We start from the raw sequence: 26,311 nt of genomic DNA on the forward strand, positions 1-26,311 counted from the left end.
AGAATGAATGATAACGGAATTAGCAGACAAGGATTTAGTGATTTAGTGTCTATATATTGTAAATATGTTAAAGAATTATGGGGAAAATATAAGCACAATAAGGAGAAACCAGAAACTGTCGAAAGAGGGGAGGGGAGGGACAGGGAAGAGAGGAGAGAGGGAAAGGAATGAGAGGGGAGGAAACTTCCAGAATTGGAAAATATAATTTCTAAAATGAAAAAAAAATTATCTCTCTCTCTCTCTCTCTCTCACTGGACTGACTTAAGAGCAGATGAGATACTGCAAGAAAGAATATCAGTGAACTTGAAGACAGGGTAACAAAAACTATCTAACTTGATGTACAAAGAGATAAAGAGTTAAAAAAAAAAAAACCCAGAGACTCAGTAACCTATCAAACAGTAAATAAATAAAGAAGCGAGAGACAGAAAAAAAAATTTGATAAAATGATAAAAAACTTCCAAATTGATAAAACTATAAACACAAGTCTAAGAAACTCAACAAACACCAAGAAAGATACACACAAAGAAAAACCCACAAGACACACCACAGTCACTGCTGAAAATCAGCGTTAAAGAGAAAAATCTTAAAATCCATCAAAGAGACTGATTATATGCAGAATGACTGCTGATTTAACATTAGAAATAATGCAAGCAGGCCGGGCGTGGTGGCTCACGCCTGTAATCCTAGCACTTTGGGAGGCCAAGGTGGGCAGACTGCCTGAGCTCAGGAGTTCAAGACCAGCCTGGGCAACATGGTGAAAGCCTGTCTCTACTAAAATACAAAAAATTAGCCGGGCATGGTGGTGTGCATCTGTAGTCCCAGCTACTCAGTAGGATGAGGCAGGAGAATTGCTTGAACCCAGGAGGCAGAGGATGCAGTGAGCTGAGATCATGCCACTGCACTCCAACGTGGGCCACAGAGCAAGACTCTGTCTCCACAAAAATAATAATAATAATAATGCAAGCTAGAAATTATTGGAGTAACTTTTTAATGCTGAAAAAAAAACAATGTCAATCCAAATTCTATAGCCAATAAAAAAGATCATTAAAAAATACATTGTCAATGAAGAATAAAAAAGAAAACATCATTATAGTACTGCAGACATTGAGTGATAAAGTAATATTATGAGCATAATGAAAATAAATTCAATTACTTAGATAAAATAAACTCCTTAAAAGGTACAAATTATGAAAACTATCACAAAATATAGAAAATCTGAATAAGCCCCTATCTACTGAAGAAAATGAATTCATGATTTAAGGCCTTTCCACAAGAAAAATACCAGGGCCAGATGGTTCCCCTGATGTCCTATAAAACTATTTTAAGAAAACAGGAGGGAAGAGTACTCAACTCATTTTATGTGGCTCACCCTGATTCCAAAACCAAAGACAGACCCAAAAAAAAAAAAAAAAGACTGATATTCCTTATGAACATAAACAAAAAAATCCAACCAAAAACTAGAAAACTGAACAAAGCAATAAATAAAAAGGACAATACATCATAAGCAAATGAAGTAATAAGAGGCTGGCTTAACATTCTAAAATCATCAACGTAATTCACCGCATTCAAAGGGGAGAAAAGCCACAAAATCATCTCATTAGGTACAGAAAAAGCATCTAACAAATTTCAGCACCCACTCATGATAAAATTCTCAGCAAACTAGGAAGAGACAGGAACTTCCTTAACCCGATAAAATGCATCTACAAACTCCAGTTAACATCATACTTAAAGGTGAAAGACTGAATGCTTCTCCCCTAAGATTGGGAAGAAGGTAAAGATATTCACACTCGCCACTTTTATGCAACTCTGTAACATTCAGTATGATGTTACAGATACCACAACAAGCCAAGAAAAATAATCCTCTTTTAGTTGCTAATCCCCAGAAATGGTAATCTTTTGTGTTGTTTTACTGTATAAAAACAGCATATTCTTTATTTTACATACATTCAGAACAAATAAACAACAACAAAAAAACAAGATATACAACATCCAATTCTGCTGTCAAAGTAGGGAGGGAATGGGGCTTGACGCCCTTGTTTCCTGCCTTAGACACAAGGACAGGAGAGAAAAAATACTAGATATCAGCAGAGAGAGCCAGGTGGGACAGGACCACTCAAAGCTGCAGTGGGAGCCATGGGGACACTATGCAAGGGCACAAGGTTTGCAGGTATAAACTCTTAATCTACTTCTTCCATGTGAAACACATCCTCATCGCCCCCAGCAGAGGTGGATCTCATCAGGAACAGCAGCACTGAGTTCCTCTGTTGCCACTTCATCTTCATCAATAGCTAACCTAGCTTGATCATGTGGTAGATGCAGCTGGATAGGTCTGAGGATCCTCAAGGGAGAAGCCAGAAGAGAGCAGTGTGGTTTCAAACAGCAGCACCACCAGGTCACTGACAGCCTTGTTGTTCTTGTCTGCCTCAGCCTTCTGCTGTAGTGTCTCCACAATGGGGTGGTTGGGGTTGATCTCCAGGTGCTTTTTAGCCATCATATAACCCATCATAGAGTTGTCCCAAAATGCCTGCGCTTTCATGATCCACTTCATATTGGCTATCTAGCTGTAGGTGCTGGTCACAATGCGGCAGGGTGAAGACACAAGCCTACTGGAGATTGTCACCTGCTCAACCTTCTTATCTAAGATTTCTTTCATGAGCCTGCAGAGGTTCTCAAAATTTACCTTGCTCTCCTCCATTATCTTCTTCTCCTCCTCATCCTCAGGTAGCTCCAGACCCTCCTTGGTAACTGACACCAGGCTCTTCCCATCAAATTCCTTGAGCTGCTGCACACAGTACTCATCAATGGGCTCACTCATATATATTACCTCGAAGCCCTTCTTCCACACTTGCTCCACAAAAGCAGAGTTGGCTACCTGCTCTTTGCACTCACCAATGATGTCACATATGGACTTCTGTGCCTCCTTCATGCAAGACACATACTCTGACAGAGATGTCATCTCATCTCCAGACTGGAAGGTGTGAGACCACAGCAGTTCAGACAGGTGTCGCCAGTTAATAGAGTCCTCATGGATTCCAAGCCACGAGATTTTAGAGAATACCTCATCTAATTTCTTGTTATTCTCCTTGTCTTCTGCCAGCCCAGAGAAGCTCAAGCCACTTCTTCTTCTTTTTTTTTTTTTGAGACAGAGCCTTGCTCTGTCGCCCAGGCTTAGTGCAGTGGCATGATCTTGGCTCACTGCAACTTCCGCCTCCCAGGTTCAAGCAATTCTCCTGCCTCAGCCTCCCAAGTAGCTGGGATTACAGGCCTTGTGCCCAGCTAATTTTTGTATTTTTAGTAGAGACGGGCTTTCACCATGTTGACCAGGCTGGTCTTGAACTCCTGACCTCAGGTGATCTGCCCGCCTCAGCCTCCCAAAGTGCTAGGATTACAGGCATGAGCCACCATGCCCAGCCGGCATTTCTTAACAATGTTTTTGCAAATGACTTCCAAGATTTTGCTCTGCTGGAGCATTTCCCGGGAGATGTTTGGGGAAAGATCCTTAGAGTCAACCATACCACGGACAAAGCCGACATACTCTGGCATCAAATCATCAAAGCTGTCCCTGATCCACACATGATGGACACAGAGTTGTTCATTTTCCTCTTGTTCTAAAAAAGGTCAAAGGGAGCCTGATGAGGGATGAATAGCAATGCCCTGAATTCCAAATGACCTTCTACAGGGAATCGCTTGACTGCCAAGTGGTCTTCCCAGGCACTGGTGAGGCTCTTGTAGAATTCTCCACACTCTTCCTGGGTGATGTCATCAGGGTTTCTGGTCCAAATCGGCTTGGTCTGGTTTAGTTCTTCCCGATCAGTGTATTTCTCCTTGATCTTCTTTGTTTTCTTCTTATTATTCTTATCAGTGTCATCCTCTTCATCGGAACCCACATCTTCAATCTTGGGCTTTTCTTCATCATCTTTATCTTCCTCTTCTTTCTCACCTTTCTCTTCCTCATCATCACTGATTTCCTTCTCTGGTTCCTTCTCCAAATAAACGGCGATACGACAGCCTATGAACTGAGGGTGCTTATTCACTACTTCTTTGACCCACCTCTCTTCTAAATACTCTGTCTGATCTTCTTTAAGGTGAAGGATCACTTTGGTATCCCTGTCAATGGGCTCACCATGGTCAACATGTAAAGTGAAGGAACTCCCAGCAGAAGATACCCAGGAATACTGTTCTTCGTCATTGTGCTTTGTGATGGCTACTTTCTCTGCCACCAGGTAGGCAGAATAAAAGCCAACACCAAATTGCCCAATCATGGAGATTTCTGCACAAGACTGAAAAGCCTCCATAAATGCTTCAGTACCAGACTTGGCAATGGCTCCCAAATTATTTATGAGATCAGCCTTGGTCATGCCAAGGCCTGTGCTGACCAAAGTCAGGATGCATTCCCGAGGGTTGGGGATGATGTCAATTTTCAGTTCTTTACCACCGTCCAACTTGGAAGGGTCTGTCAGGCTCTCATAGTGAATCTTGTCTAAGGCATCAGAAGCATTAGAGATCAACTCCTGAAGGAAAATCTCCTTGTTGGAATAGAAGGTATTGATTATGAGAGACATGAGTTGGGCAATTTCTGCCTAAAAGGCAAAAGTCGCCACCTCCCCTTCTCCATGGTACACCTCTGCAGGGATCTTGAAAGGAAAAGGCTTACAAGTACTAGAGAGCAAGGTGGGCTGAGTGTCCAAAATGCACACGGCACCAAGGCTGCACAGGGGTGACTCAAGAGCTAATTCTTTATACTAAAATTTCATTCTTCAAATTACTGTATGGATTCTGCCTCGTAAATGGACCTTGCTTAGCACATGTACCATAAAGCTACAGTAACCAAACAGTGGCATAAAAATATAGACAGATCAATGAAATGAAAGACCTAAGAATATATAAATAGGTCTCAACATATATAGATCTTGGCAATTCAAAGAATTGATAGTTTTTTCAAAAAGTGATGCTAAAAAATTTATATCCATGTGAAAAATATTACCCTTGACCCTTACCTCTATCATAAAGAAAAATTAAATTGAATTGCAATACGGACTTACATGTAAAACTGTAACTGGAAACATCTAGAAGAAAACTGTCATGGCCTTGGTAGTCAATGCTATCTTAAGAAACAAAAGCAAAAATCATAAAAGAAAAACATTTTTTCATTAAAAGGGCTTCTTAAAAATTCAAAACTTCCGCTGAGAAATAGCTTTAAAAAAAAAAAAAAAGGCAAGCCACAGTCTGGGAGAAAACATGTGCAATACATATGGTCTGACAAAGAACTTATATTCGGAATATCTTTTTAAAAACCTCTTACAAATCAATAATAAGACAACCATTGAAAGACAAACAACAATGTGAAAAAATACTTCACAAAGAAGATACACAGGTGGCAAACAAGCATATGGAAACCTACATAACATCATTAGTCAACAGAGAAATGTAAATCAGAACTAGAATAATATATTATCACATACCCTTTGCTAGAATAACATCTCCAAATATTAGTAGGGTGTTGAGTACCTGGAACTCACACACTGCTGATGGGAATGGAAAACGACAACATCACTTTGGAAAACTGTTTAGCACTTTCTTACAAAGTCAAACATATAAAAACCGGGCCAGGAACAGTGGCTCATGCCTATAATCCCAGCACTGTGGGAGGCCGAGACAGGCAGATCACTGAAGGTGAGGAGTTCAAGACCAGCCTGGCCAGCATGTTTGAAACCCCGTCTGTACTAAACATACAACAATTAGCCAGGTGTGGTGGCAGGTGCCTGTAATCTCAGTGATTTGGGAGGCTGAGGCAAGAGAATTGCTTGAACCCAGGAGGAGGAGGTTGCAGTGAGCGGAGATCACAACACTGCACTCCAGCCTGGGAAACAGAACAACACTCCCTTTCAAAACAAAAACAAAAACAAACAAGGCCAGGCGAGTTGGCTAGTGCCTGTAATCCCAGTACTTTGGGAGGCTGAGGGAAACCCCATCTAAAAAAACCAAACAAACAAAAAAAGCTTATGACCCAGCAATTCTACTCAAGAAAAAAGAAAACATAAAGCATATATCCACACAAATAACTGAACACAAATGTTAGCAGCAGCTTTATTTATAATAGCCAAAAACTGAACATAACCTAAATGTCTATCAACAAGTAAAGAGAAAGATGTATTCATATAATGGCAAACTACTCAGAAATTTAAAAAAAAAAAAGCCAACTATTGAAAATACGCACTTTTGTTAAGACACAAAAGAATGCAGAGTCTAATTCCATTGATATGCAATTCTGAAACAGTCAGAATCTATCTATAGTGACAGGAAGCAGATCAGTAGTTGCCTAGGGTGGAGACGAAGAGTAAAAAGTAATGAGGGAATTTTGTGATATGACAGAAACATTCTTTATCTTGATTTCAATGGCAGTTGCCTAAGTATATACATTTGCCAAAATGCACCTCCAACTATATGCCTAACATGAATATATTTTATGTAAGTAGGGGTCAGTAGCATACATTTACTAGCTTCAAAACTGTGTCCATTTTTAAACATTGTCTATTTTCTCTTTTCCTTCATTTCACGTCAGTCTTGGCACCCTTTTAGTTCGAGGCTGTACTCACATTCCTCTTGCCAAATAACTCCCAGGGCTTCCCAGGTACAAGAACTCCAGGCTTTCTACTTAAAGCCTTAAGGACCCAAGCTACTGCTGTAAGTAATCAACAAAGCCCAACACATCTTCTAAATGAGAACTCCACAAACTTAAAAATAGACTCTCCTGAACAAACAAGTATCCTGCCTCAACTTTTGCTGCCTATCATGTATTTTCATAAAATTACTTTTGCAAACTGATAGGAAATTGTAGGCCATATATGTGACTGTAAATACATAAATTATGTTTATAAAGGTTCACACTATTTTGAAAAATCATTATCATATTTACACATTTACAGTTACTATAAAAACACTATCTCAAAACAGCATCGTCATTAAAATTTATTATTCAGCAAAATTGCACCCTGAAACCACTGTTAAATGAAAGCACTAGTATTCTATATGGAAAAAAAAAATTGAGGGCAAAAGCTACAAAAAGATATTTAAGTTTTAATATAAGATCTGGCCAACAGAGCGAGACTCTGTCTAAAAAAAAAAGAACGAACATTCTGGCCTGGCACGGTGTTGGTGGTAATCCCAACATTTTGGGAGGCCGAGGCGGATAGATATTTGAGGTCAGGAGTTCAAGACCAGCCTGGCCAACGTGGTGAAACCCTGTCTCTATTACAAATATAAAAATTAAGCAGGGTGCGGTGGCTCACACTTGTTATCCCAGCACTTTGGGAGGCCGAGGCAGGTGGATCACCTGAGGTCAGGAGTTCAACACCAGCCTGACCAACATGGTGAAACCCCATCTCTACTGAAATTACAAAATGAGCCGGGTGTGATGATACATGCCTGTAATCCCAGCTACTTGGGAAGCTGCGGCAGGAGAATCGCTTGAACCCAGGAGGCAGAGGTTAAGGTGACCCAAGATTGCACCACTGCACTCCAGCCTGGGCAACAAGAGTGAGACTCCACCTCAAAAATTAAAATAAAAATACAAAAATTAGCCGGGCGGTAGTGGCACACGCTACTCCCAGCACTTTGAGAGGCTAAAGTGGGAGAATCCTGAGCCCGGGAGGCAGGGGTTGCAGTGGGCCAAGATCACGCCACTGCACTCCAAGTCTGGGTGACAGAGTGAGACCCTGTCTCAAAAGCAACAACAAAAACAAAACATTCTATGCTATACACCCTACCCAAAGAAATATTTATGTATCTATTAAGGTGTCTAAGTACAAGCTAGATAAACAACTTAGAAGGAAAACAGAAGTTAAGAACACTTGAAGTAGGCCCCTTACAGCCTTGATACTGATTTCTTTTTTTCTTTCTTTCTTTCTTTTTTTTTCCAAGACGAGTCTCACTCTCTCTCGCCCAGACCAGAGTGCAATGCAGCGATCTCGGCTCACCGCAACCTCCGCCTCCCAGGTTCAAGTGATTCTTCCGCCTCAGCCTCCTGAGCAGCTGGGATTACAGGCATCCGCCATCATGACCAGCTAATTTTTGTACTTTTGTACAGATGCGGTTTCACCATGTTAGCCAGGCTAGTCTCGAACTCCTGACCTCAGGTGATCCACCCGCTTCAGCCTCCGAAAGTGCTGGGATTACAGGTGTGAGCCACCGCACCTGGCCAATATTGATTTCATAATAAGAAAATCATCTCATACTGACAAAGGGAGCTGCCTGGGGACCACACGATGATACTGCTCATGAAGGGTCCCCTCCACTCCTTAGTCCTAAGCAGCTAGAGCACAGCACGTTTTGAGAGCCCAGCCCCAACAAGGCTGTACCCTGCCCTGGGGCCAAACAGCCCCTGCATCTCCATATCCCTGGAGTCCACTTACATCCCCACCTACAGCCACTGTTGTGATCCCATGCTGCCCCCAAGCCAAAGTGTAAACCACTGGCAGCAACCCCACTGCCCCCAGCAGCAGAGCTGCTATGCATTTTCATGTGCCCCAAGGAGGCCTAAGTTAGACTGTAAGACTCCCACCACCCAAAGCCACCACTCCTGCTGGCTGCTGCCACTGGCGCTAAACCACAAACTATTGGCAGTGACCCTGCTGCCCCAAGCAGTGGAGCTACTACACCTTTACAAGTGTCCTGAGGACAGACTACCCTGCCCACAGCTGCCACCTGGGGCCCAAAGACCCACTCATCAGCTGAATGCTTATGTCTGGTGCTACTGAAAGCAACCCTTCCCTCCCCAGTGGCAGGGCCCCACTCGAGCACTCCACTGGGGCCATGGGGATCACCCCACCCCTGCCTACCACAGCCAACACCCACACACATTACTAGTGGGCCTGAGGACAGGTCTACCCAGCCCCCTCCACCACCGTTAACATGTGAACACTTCTCCTAGGGGCCTGAGATTTAGCCCACTCAATCTGCCATTACATACCACAGCTGGTCCCCAACCACATGCACCACCTGCAGGCCTGGAGACTGGCCTGCCCAGCCCATTGCAGCCACTGCCATTATCAGCACAGACCACCTGGGAAACAGAGGGTTTTCCCACTATCAACCATGCCACATACGCTGCCCAGGAGCCTGAGAATCTGCCCACCCAACTGGCCAACCACTGCCCCTACCAACACCCAAGTAAGCCACCTGGAGGCCCAAGAATCAGCCCACCTGGACCTGCTAACACCAGTGCCAGCATATGTTGCCCTAAGGCCCAAGGATAGGCCCACTTGGTGAACCTGTCCCCAGCTAAGCCTCACCACAGACTCCACTAACAAACCAAACCCTACATCACTGAGCAAATCAGACACTACTAACGCTGTAAACAGCCGAATAATTTATACAGAGACTACACCACTGCATGCACCCAGATTCATGCCAAAATGCCCTACCCAATCAACATCATAAACACATCTTCAGGAAAAAGCCCTCACCTCAGAAAGCGAATTCAAAAAACTGGGAAGAAGTGACTGTTATGCGCAATAAGGACCCAAGAAACATGATAAAGCAAGGAAATATGACCTAAATAATTCTGCAGCAATAGATTCCAATGAAAAAGAAATTTATGAGATCCCAGAAAAAGAATTCAAAATCATATTTAAAAAGCTAAGTGAGGTACAATATACAGACACAATACTAAGAAATCATAAAATTTAGAATACGAATGAGAAATTTACCAAAGACAGATATCATAGGGCTAGGCTCACATCTGTAATCCCAGCACTGTGGGAGGAAGAGGCAGGTGGATCGTTTCAACCCAGGAGTTTGAGACCAGCCTGGGCAACACGGCAAAACCCCATCTCTAAAAAAAAAAAAAAAAAAAAATTACCCCAGCATATTGGCGTGAACCTGCAGTTCCAACTACTCAGGTGGTTGAGGTGGGAGGATCGCTTCAGCCCAGAAGGCAGAGGTTGCAGTGAGCCAAGATCGCATCAATGTACTCTAGCCTGGGCAACAGAGTGAGACCTTGTCTCAAAAAAAAAAAAAAAAAAAAGATAGATAGATATCATAAAAAAGAATGAAATGCAACTACTGGAAGTAAAGAATTCATTGAATGAAATACAAAAATTATTTCAAAAGCTTCAACAGTACACTAGATCAAGCAAAAGAAAGAATTTCAGAACTTTAAGACAGGTATTTTGAAATAATCCAATAACATAAAAATAAAGAAGAATAAACACAGCATACATGACATGTAGACACTATAAAGTGACCAAATATTCAAATTTTCAGTGCCCCAGAAGGCAAAGAAAAAACAAAAGGGATAAAAAACCTATTTAACAAAATAAGAGCTGAAAACTTCCCAAATCTAGAAAGCAATTTTGACACCCAGATATAGGAACATCAGAGACCTTCAAATAGATACAACTCGAAAAGGTCTCTGCCAAGGCACATTATAGTCAAACTGTGAAAAGTCAAAGACAAAGAGAGAATTCAAAAACAATAACAGAAAAGCATCTCATCATTTACAAGGGAACTCCTATCAGACTAACAGCAGATTTCTCAGCAGAATCCTTACAGGCCAGGAGAAAATGGGATGATATATTCAAAGTGCTAAAAGAAAAAAATACCTGGTGGCCAAGATTACACCTAGGAAAAATTTCTTTCAGAAATGAGGGAGAAATAAAGTCCTTACTACACAAGCAAAAACAGGTAATTTGTCACAACTAGACCGACCAACTGTACAAGAAATGCTCAAAGGAATTCTGCATCTGGAAGCAAAAAGATGATGATCACCATCATGAAAACACACAGAAATATAAAGCTAACTGGTAGAGCAGATACACAAATGAGAAAAAGAAGTCAAATGTTACCACTAAAGAAAACCACCAAACCACAATGATAAACAATAAGAGAAAAAGAAAGGAACAAAGAATATACAGGCTGGGCACAGTGGCTCACATCTGTAATCCTAGCACTTTGGGAGGCCGAAACAGGCAGGTCGCTTGAGGCCAGGAGTTTGAGACCAGCCTGAGCAATGTGGCAAAACCCTCTCTCTACAAAAAATTTTAAAAATTAGCCAAGCATGGTGGCGTACACCTTTAGTCCCAACTATGAAGGGCTGAGGTGGGAGGATCACCTGAGCCTAGGAGGTCAAGGCTGCAGTAAGCCATGTGTGATTGCACCACTGCACTCCAGCCTGAGCAACAGAGTGAGAGCCCATCTCAAAAAAGCCAAAGAAAACCAAAAAATATACAAAACAACAAGAAATTAATAAAATGGCAGGAATAAGAGCTCACATACCAGTAATAACCTTAACTGTAAAAGGATTAAACTTTCCGCTTAAAAGATAAAGATTGGCTAAATGGATAAAAGAAACATGACTCAGCTATATGTTGCCTACAGGAAACTCATCTTACCTGTAAAGACACACACAGACTGAAAGTAAAGAGATGGAAAAAAATATTCCATGCAAATGGAAACCAAAAGCAAGCAGGAGTAGCTAAATATATATGCACCCAACTAGAGAGCACCCATTACATAATGCAAATATTATTAGATCTAAAGGGAGATATCAACTGCAATACCATAATAGTTGGTAGACTTCAACACCCCACTCTCAGCATTAAACAGATCTAGACATAAAATTAACAAAGAATCATTGGATTTAAACTGCACATTGTACCAAATAGGCCTAAAAGACATTTACAGATTTCATACAACAGTTAGAGTACACAACATTCTTCTCATCAGCTCATGAAATACTCTCGAGGATAGACCATATGTTAGGAAACAAAACGTTTCAACAAATTTTTTTAAATAGAAATCATATCAAGTCAGACTACAAAAGAATAAAACTAGAAACCAAGAACAAGAACTTTGGAAACTGTACAAACACATGAAAATTAAACAAACATCCTCCTGAAAGACAACTGATCAAGAAAGAAATTAAGGAAGAAATCAAAAAACAAATGAAACGAATGAAAATTTGAAACACGACATACCAAAATCCATGGGATACAACAAAAGCACTGCTTACAGGGAAATTTACAGCAAGAAATGCCTACCTCAAAAAATATGGAAAGATTTCAAATAAACAATATAATGAAGCACCTCAAGGAACTAGTAAAGCAAGAACAAACAAAACCCAAAATTAGTAGAAGAAAATAAATTATAATAATCAAGGTGACTCAATGACTCAGTGCCTGAAAGCCCAGCACCCTGAGAGGCGGAAATGGGAGTATCACTTGAGGCTAGGAGTTCGAGACCAGCATGAGCAACATAGCAAGACCCCATCCCTAAAAAAATGTAAAAAATACAGCCCAGAGCCCTGTAGTTCCAGTTACTTGGGAGGCTGAGGTGGAAGGACTGCTTGAGCCCTGGAGTTCAAGCTTGCAATGAGCTATGATCATGCCACTGCACTCCAACCTGGGAGACAGAACAAAATTCCAACTTAAAAAAAACAAAACAAAACAAAAAAAACAGGGCAGAATTCAACAAAACAGACACTCAAAAAACAATAGGAAGGATAAACAAAACCAAAAGCTTTTTGAAAAGATAAATAAAATCAATGACCACTTGCTAATCAAGAAAAAAAAAAACAGAAATAGCCTGTTGAATAGAAGAAAATATTTGCAAACTATTCATCTGACAAGAGACAAATACCCAGAATATACAAGGAACTCAATAGTTTAAAAAAAAATCCCATTAAAAAGTGGGCAAAGGACATGAACAGACGTTTCTCAAAAGAAGACATAGAAATGTTGGTTTGTGTCCTTTGAGATGAAAAAATAAAGAAGAAAAAGACATAGAAATGGCCAAAAGTTATAAAAAACAATGCTCAACATTACTTACCATCAGGGAAATGCAAATCAAAACCACAATATATCATCTTACCCCAGTTAGAATGGCTGTTATTAAAAAGATAATAAATAACAAATGCTGGCGAGAATGTGAAGCAACAGTAACTCTTCTATACTGTTGATAGGAATGTAAATTAGTACAGCCACTATGCAAAACAGCATAGAGATTTCTCAAGAAAACAAAAATAGAATTACCACATGATCCGGCAATCCCGCTACTGGGTGTTTATCCAAAGGAAAAGAAATCAGTATGTCAACAGGATACCTGCACTCCCATGTTTAGTGCAGGACTATTTACAATAGCCAAGATATGTAATCAACTAAGTGTGAATCAACAGATAAATGTTTAAAGAAAATGTAGCATATATACACAATGGAGTACAATTTGACTATTAAAAATAATAATAATAAGGCCCGGAGCAGTGACTCACGCCTGTAATCCCAGCACTTTGGGAGGACGAGGTGGAAGGATCTCTCAAGGTCAGGAGTTTGAAACCAGCCTGGCCAACACAGCAAAACCCCATCTCTACCAAAAATACAAAAATTAGCCAGGCGTGGCGGCGCACACCTCTAATCCCAGCTACTCAGGGGGCTGAGGCAGAAGAATCGCTTGATCCAGGGAGGCGGAGGTTGCAGTGAGCCAAGATCGCACCATTGCACTCCAGACTGGGCAACAGAGCGAGATTCTGTCTCAAAAAAAAGAAAAAGAAAAGGAAATCTTATCATTTGCAGCAATATGAATGGAACTAGAGGTCATTATGTTGAGTGAACTAAGCCAAGCACAAAAAGACAAACATCCCATGTTCTCACTCTTATGGGTGAGATTAGAAAGTTGATCTCATGAAGGTAGACAGCAGAATGATAGATACCAGTGGCTAGCAAGGGTGAGTGGGTGGGGCTTGAGGGGAGATGAAGAGAGGTTGTTAATGGGTACAAACATACAATTAGATCGAAGTAAAAAGTGCAAATGTTCGATAGCAGAGTAGGGTGACTACAGTTAACAATACATTGTATATTTCACAATAGTTTAAAAAAAGAGGACTTGAAATGTTCCCAACACATAGAAATAATGAATACTTGAGGTGATGGACACCCTAAATGCTATGAATTGATCATTTCACATTGTATGCATGTAACAAAATATCACAAGTACCCCATAAACATGTACAAGTATTATGTATTTAAATTTTTTAAAATAATTTTTAAAACAAAATAATGTCTAAGATAGAAAACATTCCCAGTATTGATTTAAATTGGATTAAAACCATATATAAAATCAGTTCTCAAGTATATATGCAGTCAAGTAGCAGTGCAGATAATTTAAAAATCAAATTTAAATCATATATCAAAATTCACTGCTTCTATTAACATCAAAATTAACTTGTATCTAAAACATACGTGAACAGAAGAAGGAATGAGGGAGAGCCCAGAAGGCAGGTAAATAGTAGAAAGAAGCCAGAACAAATTAAAGATTGTCATAATCCATAAAATAGTAAAACCACAAATGAATAATCAGGAATTTGACATAATTTATTCCGTTAACCAAGCGACTGGATTATAGCTTTCTAATTTTAATTCTACTACAATCTGTTTGACAGTCCACATCTTTATGCTATTTTAGCATTTTATAAAATGTAAATCTTTGCAATATTCCTGTTGGATAACATGTTATGAAATAATAATAAAAAGTAGCTGACAGGAACAACCCAACCACATACTACCTTTTTAGTTTTTTAACAAGCCCTCAATAAAAAGCTATCTGAAAACAACCAGATTCGTTAATTGTTTAGACTTCGACTCAACAGTCAGAAAAACTGCAGTATATATTGCCTTATAATGATCATTGTATTCCAGGAAAACAATTTGGTATTCCCTCAAAAAAAAAAAAAAAAAAAAAAAAAAAACACACACAGAAATACCATATGATCCAACAATTCCACTTGTAGGTATATACCCAAAGAAACTGAAAGCAGGAACTCAGATAGTTGCACATCAATGTTCATAGCAACACAGTAGACAAAAAATGAAAACAACCCAAATGTTCACAAGCAGATGAATAGGTTTTTTTAAAGTATGTATGTATACATACAATAGAATATTGTTCAGCCCTAAAAAGCAACCAAACTCTGATTTTTGCTACAACATGGATGAACCCTGAAAACATCATGATAAGTTAAATAAGTCAGACATAAGTCAGTGAAATAAGTCAGACATTATGGTGAGTGACATGGTTTGGCTCTGTGTCCCCACCCAAATCTCATGTTGAACTGCAATTCCCAGTATTGGGGGAAGACTTGGTGGGAAGTGATTGGATCATGGGGGCAGATTTCCCCCTTGCTGTTCTTGTGATAGTGAGTGAGTTCTCACGAGATTGTCCCTGCTTCCCCTTCTCCTTCTGCTATGACTGTACATTTCCTGAGGCCTCCCCAGCCAAGCCTCCTGTACAGCCTGCAGAACCATGAGGCAACTAAACTTCTTTTCTTTATAAATTACCCAGTCTCAGGTAGTTCTTGATAGCTTGTTTGGAGGTTCTAGCAGGGGAGCACAGCTACCCATATACCCTTGACCAAAGACCGGTCCTCCTCTATCGAGGATGGTCGTCCTCTTCGACCAAGCATGCAGCTTCAGGAGGGATGCACATGGAGCAGTGAGGGAGGAAGGGGACACCCATCTAGCCAGCCAGATCAGTCGAATGAACCCTGGAGATTAATGGGGTGACAAATGTTGCAGCCAGATTGCCCTCACATCCTCAGATAGTTCTTTCTAGCAATGTGAGAATGGACTAATACAGTAAGTGAAATAAGTCAGTCATAAATAATCCATGATTCCACATATATGAGGTACCTAGAATAGCAAACTCACTGGGACAGATAGTAGAATAGTTGGTTGCCAGGGACTGGAGGGAGAGAAAAATGGGGAGTCACTGTTTAATGAGTACATACTTTCTGTTTGTGATGATGGATATGGTGACGGTTGCACAACATTGTGCATGTACTTAATGCCATTTAATGCATTCTTTTAACTGATGCCATAATGGGACATAAAGCCCCAACCAATGAACTTTGGCAATACAGAGAGGAAACCACAGGGCAAAAATCTTGCTCTTTACCACTTAAAAATGGTTAAAATGGTAGCTTTTTATTTTACTACAATAAAAATAAATTTTTAAAAATCACTGCATTCCAAAAAGCTGGGGTATAAAATCAAATTGTGTGGCCATGTTTCATAATGGTTAAAGTCTCAAGGGATTTGGTTGGGAAGATGGTATGTGAAGATAATGATGAGATTACAACATTCTTCTTAAATGTATACAGCATAGAGGCTTGCAGTTTTCAGAGCACTTTACATATATTACTGCATCTTACCCTCAGAGTAACAGTACAAAGGAGACACGATGAATATTTTAATCAAAGGGTATGACTCAAGGTCGTAAGACTAAAATTAGGAGTAGAACTCTAGTATTTGGTTGCCGCATATTGCTCTTTCTACTGTATCAAGAATGCCTCTCAAGCATATGATGGAAAAAGTCAAGCTAACACATGCGGAGTGTTGTAGTAGTCTTAAAGTAACATCATTAGTCTCCAGCAAGTCTTTGAAATCTGAACAAATGCAAGTAAGATATAGAAATAAAAATTATAACCTAATTTGGCTTTCACTGAAAATTGTGCTTTACAATATTACCACAAAAAACACTCTTTGATTTTTAATGCTTGAGCCACTTTCAAGACTATGGCTAAACTCTGTCCACTACTATGTTTCTTTCAGCAAGTTTAGTTCTTTTTATTATTTTATAATATACTACACCGTCATCAAAAATAAACTGTAGATTTCCTTGAGGAGGTAAGATGTCCTGTATAAAGAACATTATTTCCACTGGGAATGTTTTCCTACCCTCGGATTTAACCACTGTATTGATTTTATGAATCAATAAGTATTATGTTTCTCATCTTGATTATAGTAGTTCTATTATGATTCTTTTTTTGGCATTGGCATTATAGTAAAATTGGAAAGAATGGAGTGAAGTTATAGGAGGACAAAATCAGTTTAACAAATGATAGCAAATTTTTAAAATGCACCAAACAGATACTGAGTCCCTAGTCTTAGTGCTCTGAATATGCAGTTTTACCACGTCGTAGTAATAGCTGGTTTTTCTTTCTCAAGCTTTAGAAAAGCATTTTACATCCAAATCAGACAAATAATAGACATACCAGAACCACCTTTGGTGCAGAGCAACAAAATAAATTATGTTAGGATGTCATTCCATAAGTTTTCAGGAAGGTTATGTACCTCCTACATCTTAATATACAGAAATACTTTCTACAGGTTAGAATAGTTAGAATATAGAGTAGTCCCCTCTTACCCACATTGTTTCAGTTATCCACAGTCAACTGTGGTCTGAAAATAGGTGAGTACAGGACAGTAACATATTTTGAGAGAGACCACATTCACATAACTTACAGTAGTTGTCATAATTGTTCTCTTTTGTTATTTGTTATTGTTGTTAATCCCTTACTGTACCTAATTTGTAAACTGACCTTTATCATAGGTATTTATGTAAAGGAAAATTTAATATATTTAAGGTTTAGTACTATCCACAGTTTCAGGCATTCATTGGGGAATCTAGAACATATCCTCTGCAAACAAGGATGCACTACTGTAGACTAAAAAGAAGTTGCCTTTTCCCACGGGGTTGCTATTTTAGCTAAAGACAGTATGGTTCTAATACTCAGAAGAAAACAAGATACAGGGTGCATCCTTTTAACTGAAGTCATAATGGGACATAAAGCCCCAACTAATGAAGTACGTTGCCAATACAGAGAGGAAATTTGAGGGCAAAATCCTTGCTTCGAGGTACTATCAGAGTAATCCAGGAGTCCCAGAGACAAGCAGTGTGTTCATGAATAGAGTTCTATCATATCTAAAATGAAGCAGGCCTATGACAGGCCTGGGTTAGTGGTTACTAGGAGTAACTGTACTTAACTAAGGCATTTCTGATGTTTCCAGATACTCATTTCCTCTTAACTTTCACCTTCCTAATTAAGATGCTTGAGAGAGTCTCCATTCAAATTATTTTTTAAGATAAGTTGCCAATATTAACAACAAATATTATTTTGAGCCAATTATCTTCCACTAGTATACTTTTTAAAATAGAAAAGTCATTTTTTCAAGTTATCATAGGGAAGGGAAAGGAAAAGGAGAGGAGGAGGGGAAGAGGAGAGGAACTGGAAGGGAAAGGAACAGGTCTGCAGAGGAGGAAGGGGGAAAGGGTAGAGACTCAGCCAATGTACACCCCACCAGGCATCTTCCACAGATTCTAGGGCTCGGCCGGGTACGGTGGCTCATGCCTGTAATTCCAGAACTTTGGGAGGCCAAGGCAGGTGGATCACGAGGTCAAGAGTTTGAGACCAGCCTGGCCAACATGGGGAAACCCCACCTCTACTAAAAATACATAAATTAGCCAGGCATGGTGGCGTGCATATGTAATCCCAGCTACTCAGGAGGCTGAGGCAGGAGAATCGCTTGAACCCAGGACACAGAGGTTGCAGTGAGCTGAGATCACGCCATTGCACTCCAGCCTGGGTGACAGAGTGAGACTCCATCTCAAAAAAAAAAAAAAAAGAAAAGAAAAGATAAAAAGAAAAAGAAAAGAAAAGAAATTCTAGGGCTATAAACTTTGGGGGGGGGGGGGGGGAAGCTCAGCCAGGCACAGTAGCTCACGCCTGTAATCCCAGCACTCTGGGAGGCTAAGGCCAGTAGATCACCTGAGGTCAGGAGTTCGAGACCAGCCTGGGGAATAAGGGGAAACCCCCATCTCTACTAAAAATGCAAAAATTAGCTGGGCGTGGTGGCGTGCCCCTGTAATCCCAGCTGCTCAGGAGGCTGAGGCAGGAGAATCACTTGAACCTGGGAGGTGGAGGCTGCAGTGAGCCGAGATCACGCTACTGCACTCCAGCTTGGTCAGCAGAGCGAGACTCCATCTAAAAAAAAAACAAGAACAAGAAAAAGGAAAAGGAAAACACAGTTCCAGGCTTAACCGATGGTCCTGAAGTAAATGAATTACCTCAAAATAAGCAAAAATACATAAACACAAATCTACAAGAGTTCCTAAGGAAGATAAAAGTAAAACTAAAACTTAAAATGAGTAACTTCATCCTATGTAAGAAGACAAACAGAACAACAACGTGAGTCTCACGTAAAGGAGAGCCAATGGAAAGAACCTGTCATGATGGCATAATTACAGAACACATGGTTACACATATTATACATGATTACAGAATAAGTTGATTTATCTACTGAAAAGAAAAAAGTTTTCTATAAACACTTTCCAACCTCGCACAACTATGTAATTAAATAATTGGCAAGTAAACTACTATGTATAAAACATTAAGGGCCTGGCGCGGTGGCTCACGCCTGTAATCCCAGCACTTTGGGAGCCCGAGGCAGGTGGATCACTTGAGGTCAGGAATTCAAGACCAGCCTGGCCAATATAGTGAAATGCCATCTCTACTAAAAATACGGAAATTAGCCAGGCGTGGTGGTGAGCACCTATAATCCCAGCTACTCAGGAGGCTGAGGCACAAGGATCACTGGAACCCAGGAGGTGGAGGTTGCAATGAGTGAAGATCGCGCCACTGTACTCCAACCTGGGCAACAGAGCGAGACTTGGTCTCAAAAAACAACAAAAACAAAAACAAAACAATAAAACAATGACAGGATTTAAGAATAGAGGGAGACTTCCACTGTTCAGGTATCTAATGTAAACCAACTGTATAAAATAACAATCACCTAAATTTACTAATTTAACAAACTGATGAAGTGGACTTGACCAAGAGCACACAAAATCAGAGTTTAAATCTGAAACAGTCTTTCCGTCACACCAAACTATAATTCCTTGCTTAGAATATATAAGGGAGCCCCCAGGATGGCAAAATGCTGAACATCTTCCTGGTGACAGATCAAAAAAAAAAATTGAGGCCACACCCGGTGGCTCACACCAGTAATCCCAGCATTTTGGGAGGCTGAGGTGGGAGGATAGCTTGAGCCCAAGAGTTCGAGACCGGCCTGGGCAACACAGCAAGAAGCCCTATCTACAAAAAAAAATTAAAAATTAGCCGAGCATAATGGCACACATCTATGGTCCCAGCTACTCAGGAGGCTGAAGTGGGAGGATTGCTTGAGCTCAGAAGTTTGAGGCCAGCCTGAGCAACACAGCAAGACCCTGTCATTCATTCCATCCTAAATAAATAATAAAATACCAACCTGGCAATTGATACTGGCATATAACACAATTATCTGTCCCACACCATGATAACTAAGATTCTTGATTTGCTAGACCTTGTGTTTATATTTGATTTGTTGGTTCAATATAGACTATTTTGGAAACTTACTAGTGCAAAGTGATTATAATTTCAGATTTCAGAGATGCACACAAATTAACAACTTTATTCCTGCATACAAGTATCAAAAATGTATGTCAACCTGCAGAGGTACAGAATGACTTTAAGAAATTAAAGAGGTTATAATACAATCAACTGAAGAATAAGTATTCAGAAGCTATATCTAAAAGGAACTGTATATATGATGACCAAAGAATTTTAATCAGTTTAAAGCTATTACACTATAATACAAGGTTTCCCTGATGCTTAATAAAACACACCAAACAAGCATATTCAAACCAATAAACTAAACATATTCAACACAGTTACTATAAAAGATTTTCAGGTATAATGAAATAGGATAAACATTAAAAGAACCTTTAGTCACATAAAATCCTTGCTGCACCTTTAAGAAAACGCCACAACAACCTTATAAGGAGCTTAATCACTTGAACAACAGAAAAATCCAAGGTCGACTATGAATCTAGATAAAATCTGAGCTAGGGTACTTATCTCACAAAAGATCCAACTGAACATGCAACATTTTAGCATGAAATATAACATAATTAAGAAAAACAATATATAGGCTTTTCTACTACGCATATACGTAATTTCTGACATTCACTGTCTAGGTCACCAACTCTAGAAACTCTGGCATTAAAAACTACACCACTGGCCAGGCACGGTGGGTGACTCACGCCTGTAATCCCAGAACTTTGGGAGGCCAAGGTGGGCAGATCATCTGAGGTCAGGAGTTCGAGACCAGCCTGGCCAACACAGTGAAACCCCCATCTCTACTAAAAATACAAAAATTAGCCAGGTGTCGTGGTGCACACCTGTAATGACAGCTACTAGGTAGGCTGAGGCAGGAGAATTGCTTGAACCCAGGAGGCAGAGGTTGCAGTGAGCCAAGACTGCACCACTGCACTCCAGCCTGGGTGACAGAGCAAGACTCCATCTCAAAAAATAAATAAATAAAAAATAAAAAATACACCACTAAATAAGCCATCAGATAAGCCTGTTTTAGATAACCTTTTAGCGGAAACAATTTCTCCAAAGAATTAAAAACAGCCAGAAAAATACTTTCACACTCTTACTTCCATACCCTTTTCAAAGGAGGAGGGAGAAAGTTGAGTTTATATTTTAAAACAACAACAACAACAAAAACCCTCATTCCCTCTCTTCCAGGTAAGGCCTGGTTAGTGCTTAAAAACATGTAAAATAGGCCAGGTGCAGTGGCTCACGCCTGTAATCCCAGCACTCTAGGAGGCCAAGGCAGGCGGATCGTGTTAGGAGATCGAGACCATCCTGGCCAACATGGTGAAACCCCATCTCTACTAAAAATACAAAAATTTAGCTGGGTGTGGTGGTGCACGCCTATAGTCCCAGCTACTCGGGAGGCTGAGGCTGGAGAATCACTTAAACCCAGGAGGCGGAGGTTGCATGAGCCAAGATCACACCACTACACCCCAGCCTGGAAAAAAATGTGGAAAATAAAATTGATATTTCATATTAAAATTATATCTAAGACACTAAACTCAAAGCAATGATCAGCTCCTAATAACGTTTAGTCATATAAAATTCATATACCCTTTTGTCAGCAATATTACTTTTAGTCATACAAAAGTAACATGAACACAGATCAGCTTTTCCTTTTCCTTATGCTTCAGTAAGTAATTCAAGTAGCCATTATCCATTCAGATTTCTTTACAAACAGCTTTCTTGGGATTTTAATTTCCGTATAAAGCGGAATCAGGCAAGAATAAAGAATACCATATCCTAGAAAATCCAATACTGAGATAAAAAGCAATGTAAAATGTACTTTAACTAACGTATGTTGCATTATACCTGACACGAAGTAGGTACTAAATAAATATTATTTTCCTTTGGGAATTTTTGCTCAAATTTTGTTGGAAGAGATTTAACTACCATCAGTATTTTTTAAATTTTTGTTTTTAAACATCTATAACAATAGTATTTTTACACCATTCAAATTTATTGCCTAGCTCTTCTCTATGATCAAGCATTCATTTGTGTTCCCTAGATTCTTACCTCTGCTTCTCAAAGTCTGCTGGTTTGTCTACAGATTTAAAAGTGCCCTAGATTTCTGCTACCTGACTCATGATATAACAGAGATTAAGTCACAGACATCTCCAGACTAACCCAACTCCAGTCAAGAACCAGTGAAGGGAATATTTATGCCTGTTACAGCTTACCTGGGCCATATTCTTGAAACCTTCACATTTCAGGAGTAGGGAGAACTCAAATCCCAAACCCCAAAGAAAACTTCCAACCAAATGTCTAATCATTTGTTTTAAACAGTTTGGAAATTTACTCTTAAGGCTACAGGAAGAATTACCTTGTCAATTCAGAAAAAAATAAAGTTGTATATTCTCCAAACAATTATATTGCACTTAAGGAAAGTTTTTGGTTTCTTCTATATTATATACAAATCACATATTACATAAAATATCATTTCTGATGTATGGACTGATGTACCCAAATAAATACACAGGCAGAAAAATATGGTTTATTACTGACTAGTGTTTTAATGTTTTAAACTTAGTATACTAATATATTTTGTAGAATTTTAAAGCATAAAGGAGCTTAAACATTATCTTGTCTAAACTTCAAGGTTTTACTAATGAGGAAACTGAGGCTCAGAAGAAATCTCTAGATTTCATGTCAAGTCAGAAGGAAAGTCAATTAGTCTGAATTAACCACACTACTCCTTTCTCCATCCAGTTTATGACTACTCCAATACATATATAAAATCACAAAATTCTTTACTAAGTGGCTTCCTACTCAAATGCAAAGTTGGTGGCTGTAAGCTACCAACTCTATCAAAGACAGTCAAGTTAGCAAAGTGGCGAGAAGACCAGAAAATAAAGACAAGATGCCTACCCCAAAGTACATAATTTGGAAACCAAGATATGAAGAATGAAAAGGTTTAAACGTACATATACATACAACAACAAAAATAATTCAATATAATAGTTTATATATACTTCCTACCAAAAAGATAAACTATATCATAACAGACAATCGTTTTAAGTAAGAGTCTCAGATACTTCATTTTACTTATTTTTTTAATTATCACTTTGAAACGGTGTTTCAGAAAATTCCTACAAGTTCTATTAGGAAGAAGAAAGAGTGGAGTGATCCCTTATGCTTGTCTTCAATGACAGGTGCAAACAAAAGGCATAAGTTAAAATATATATATATACACAACATAAGAATCATACTAAAAGCTATAAAAGCGATCAATCTTGCAATGAAGTTTTTCTCATGCTATATTAATAACTTTTGTTAAATCTAAGACAGATATTTATTCTTATTTTCACCTATATCAATATAGGTGATACAGAGATATTCCATCATGTTATATAGAATCAAAACATAAACAATATTAACCTGCATTTTACAAAAACCACATAAGAAAAATTTCTGGAAATTACAGTATGCTAAAGTACATGATGGTTAAGACAGGAATGGCCAGGCACGGTGGCTCACACCTGTAATCCCAGCTTTGGGAGGCCAAGGGAACCTGGGCAACATGGCAAAACCCCATTTCTACCAAAAAAAAATATGAAAATTAGCTAGGCATGGTGGTGTGTGCCTGTAGTCCCAGCTACTCAGGAGGCTGAGGTGAGAGGATGGCTTGAGTCCAGGAGGCAAGAGTTTCAGTGAAATAAGATCTCACCACTCTACCCTAGCCTGGGCAACAGAGCCCGGCCCTGTTTCAAAAAAAAAAAAAGGCCAGACGTGGTGGCTCACACCTGTAATCCCAGCACTTTGGGAGGCCAAGGTGGGCAGATCATGAGGTCAGGAGATCAAGACCATCCTGGCTCACATGGTGAAGCCCCGTCTCTACTAAAAAATACCAAAAAAAAAATTAGCCGGGAGCAGTGGTGGGCGCCTCTAGTCCCAGCTACTCAGGAGGCTGAGGCAGGACAATGGCATGAACCCGGGAGAGGGAGCTTGCAGTGAGCCAAGTTCCCCCCACTGCACTCCAGCCTGGGTGACACAGCGAGACTCCGCCTCAAAAAAAAGAACAAGACAGGAATGGCAGGACAACATGGTATCTAAGAACAAGAGAAGGGAAATTACAAGACAGTCCCTGATACATCACGCACTTTCACATGAACATGAGGACTGAGAGAAAACAAATTTCGAACAAAAATCCTGCATCCCACAATATGACAAATCTGCTTACTACTTAGTCATTAAGAACAACTACCGATGAGGATGACATAGAGTATAAAATATTTAAGAAGAAAATCTGTTTCCTAGTATCTATGTACTTAAATGTTTTGTTGGTGGTGTTTTGTTTGTTGAGACAGGGTCTCACTCTTGTCGCCCAAGCTGGAGCGCAGTGGCACAATCATGGCTCACGGCAGCCTCAACCTTCCTAGACTCAAGTGATCCTCCCACCTCAGCCTCTCAAGTAGCTGGGACTATAGGCATGCACCACCACACTTGGCTAAGTTTCTTCTAATCTTTCTGTAGAGTCAGGATCTTGCCATGTTGCCCAGACTGGTCTCAAACTGCTGGGCTCAAGTGATCCTTTCACCTCAGCCTCCCAAAGTGCTGGGATTACAGGCATGAGCCACCATGTCCAGCAATTCACTCACTCAATATAACTAAAATGACCATCATCTACATAAAAAAGATGAGTAAGATTCACACTCTGCACTTCAAGTTCACAAGGAGTAGAGGACATATGCAAGTAAATAAAGTTATAATGCAATAAATGCCATAACTGACATATATACAGCATTGCTAAGTGAGCAATCCAATTCATCAGAACTTATTCAGTGATTTCTGAAACTTAGAAAACTGATTCTTAATTTCTCAGCCAAGCTAAGAGATGTATTTTACCCTAATATCTATTATCAAAACAGTTTAATCTTCTAATAAGTATTACTGGAGTTGTTTCCTTAACGACTATGGCACTGACTCAAATGGTACTTTTATTTTCAAACAACTTTAAGCTTTATTTCAAGAGCAACAGCTTTTCATAGAATTCTTTTCTTTTTTTTTTTTTTCTGAGATGAAGTCTTGCTCTGTCGCCAGGCTGGACTGCAGTGGCGTGATCTCGGCTCACTGCAACCTCTGTGTCCCTGGTTCAAGCGATTGTCCTGCCTCAGCCTCTTGAGTAGCTGGGACTACAGGCGCATGCCCAGCTAATTGTTTGTATTTTTAGTAGAGATGGGGTTTCACCATGTTGGCCATGATGGCCTCGATCTCTTGACCTCGTGATCCACCCGCCTCAGCCTCCCAAAGTGCTGGGATTCCAGGCATGAGCCACCGCACCTGGCCATAGAACTCTTAAGAATGGACTTTTGGTTTGGAAAAATATAAACGTTTCTTCATTTAACAGTAACATCTGTAAACATGGCATATAATATACTCTGTTAATCAGAAAACTTGGAAGCCATGCTGAAAGTGTGTTCATGTGCTTAGACATAAAAACCACAAAAAATTACTTTAATACTTATACATATACATACACACACACACACACACACACACACACACACACACACACAGAAGCTGTGCTACTACCCAGAAATGTAAGTCACAACTGTATAAGCAAAACCCCTCCCAAGTATATTCTTCTTGGTATGTCTAAGTTAACGGCACAGTATTTAATATATTCTATTATGTGTTAAAGTATACTGATCAGATTCTAGGGAACTAAAGCCTACTATGTGAATAAAAAAAATAAACTCTACTTGATATTTTTTAAAGGGTGAAATACAGAAAACAATTCTAGCCACAATGTATAAGACAGTACAATTTTATAGGCTGGGCTACAAGATAGTACACATCTTATAGGCTGGGCTACAAGTAACTCTAACTCAAAGTCATTTCAAAGTTATATTTACTATGTATTGAGCCAATCTACCTAAAAATAAAAATAAAACATATTCGTATTAAATACAAAAAATAAAAATTTATAAAAATGAAATACAAATTGTTATTAACAAATAATAAATAATTTATATACAGATAGAAATTCTGTTAGGAGGAGTTATAGTGTACCAACACTAATATTTGTTAGACGATAGAAGAGGAAGAAAGACCTAGCAGGAAATC

At 39.5% G+C, this 26,311-nt stretch overlaps 1 protein-coding gene and 1 pseudogene across 5 annotated transcripts in view; both read right to left on the reverse strand.

The window, feature by feature from the left end:
- The window catches only part of ADAM10 (ADAM metallopeptidase domain 10), a 150,980-nt gene that overhangs the window by 89,619 nt on the left and 35,050 nt on the right, over positions 1-26,311 (reverse strand). The gene's annotated exons all lie outside the window — the stretch shown is intronic.
- On the reverse strand, positions 2,093-4,736 carry LOC746963 (putative heat shock protein HSP 90-beta 4; annotated as a pseudogene).

Source organism: Pan troglodytes, chromosome 16 (genome assembly GCF_028858775.2).
Source record: "Pan troglodytes isolate AG18354 chromosome 16, NHGRI_mPanTro3-v2.0_pri, whole genome shotgun sequence".
Taxonomy (NCBI): Eukaryota; Metazoa; Chordata; class Mammalia; order Primates; family Hominidae; genus Pan; species Pan troglodytes.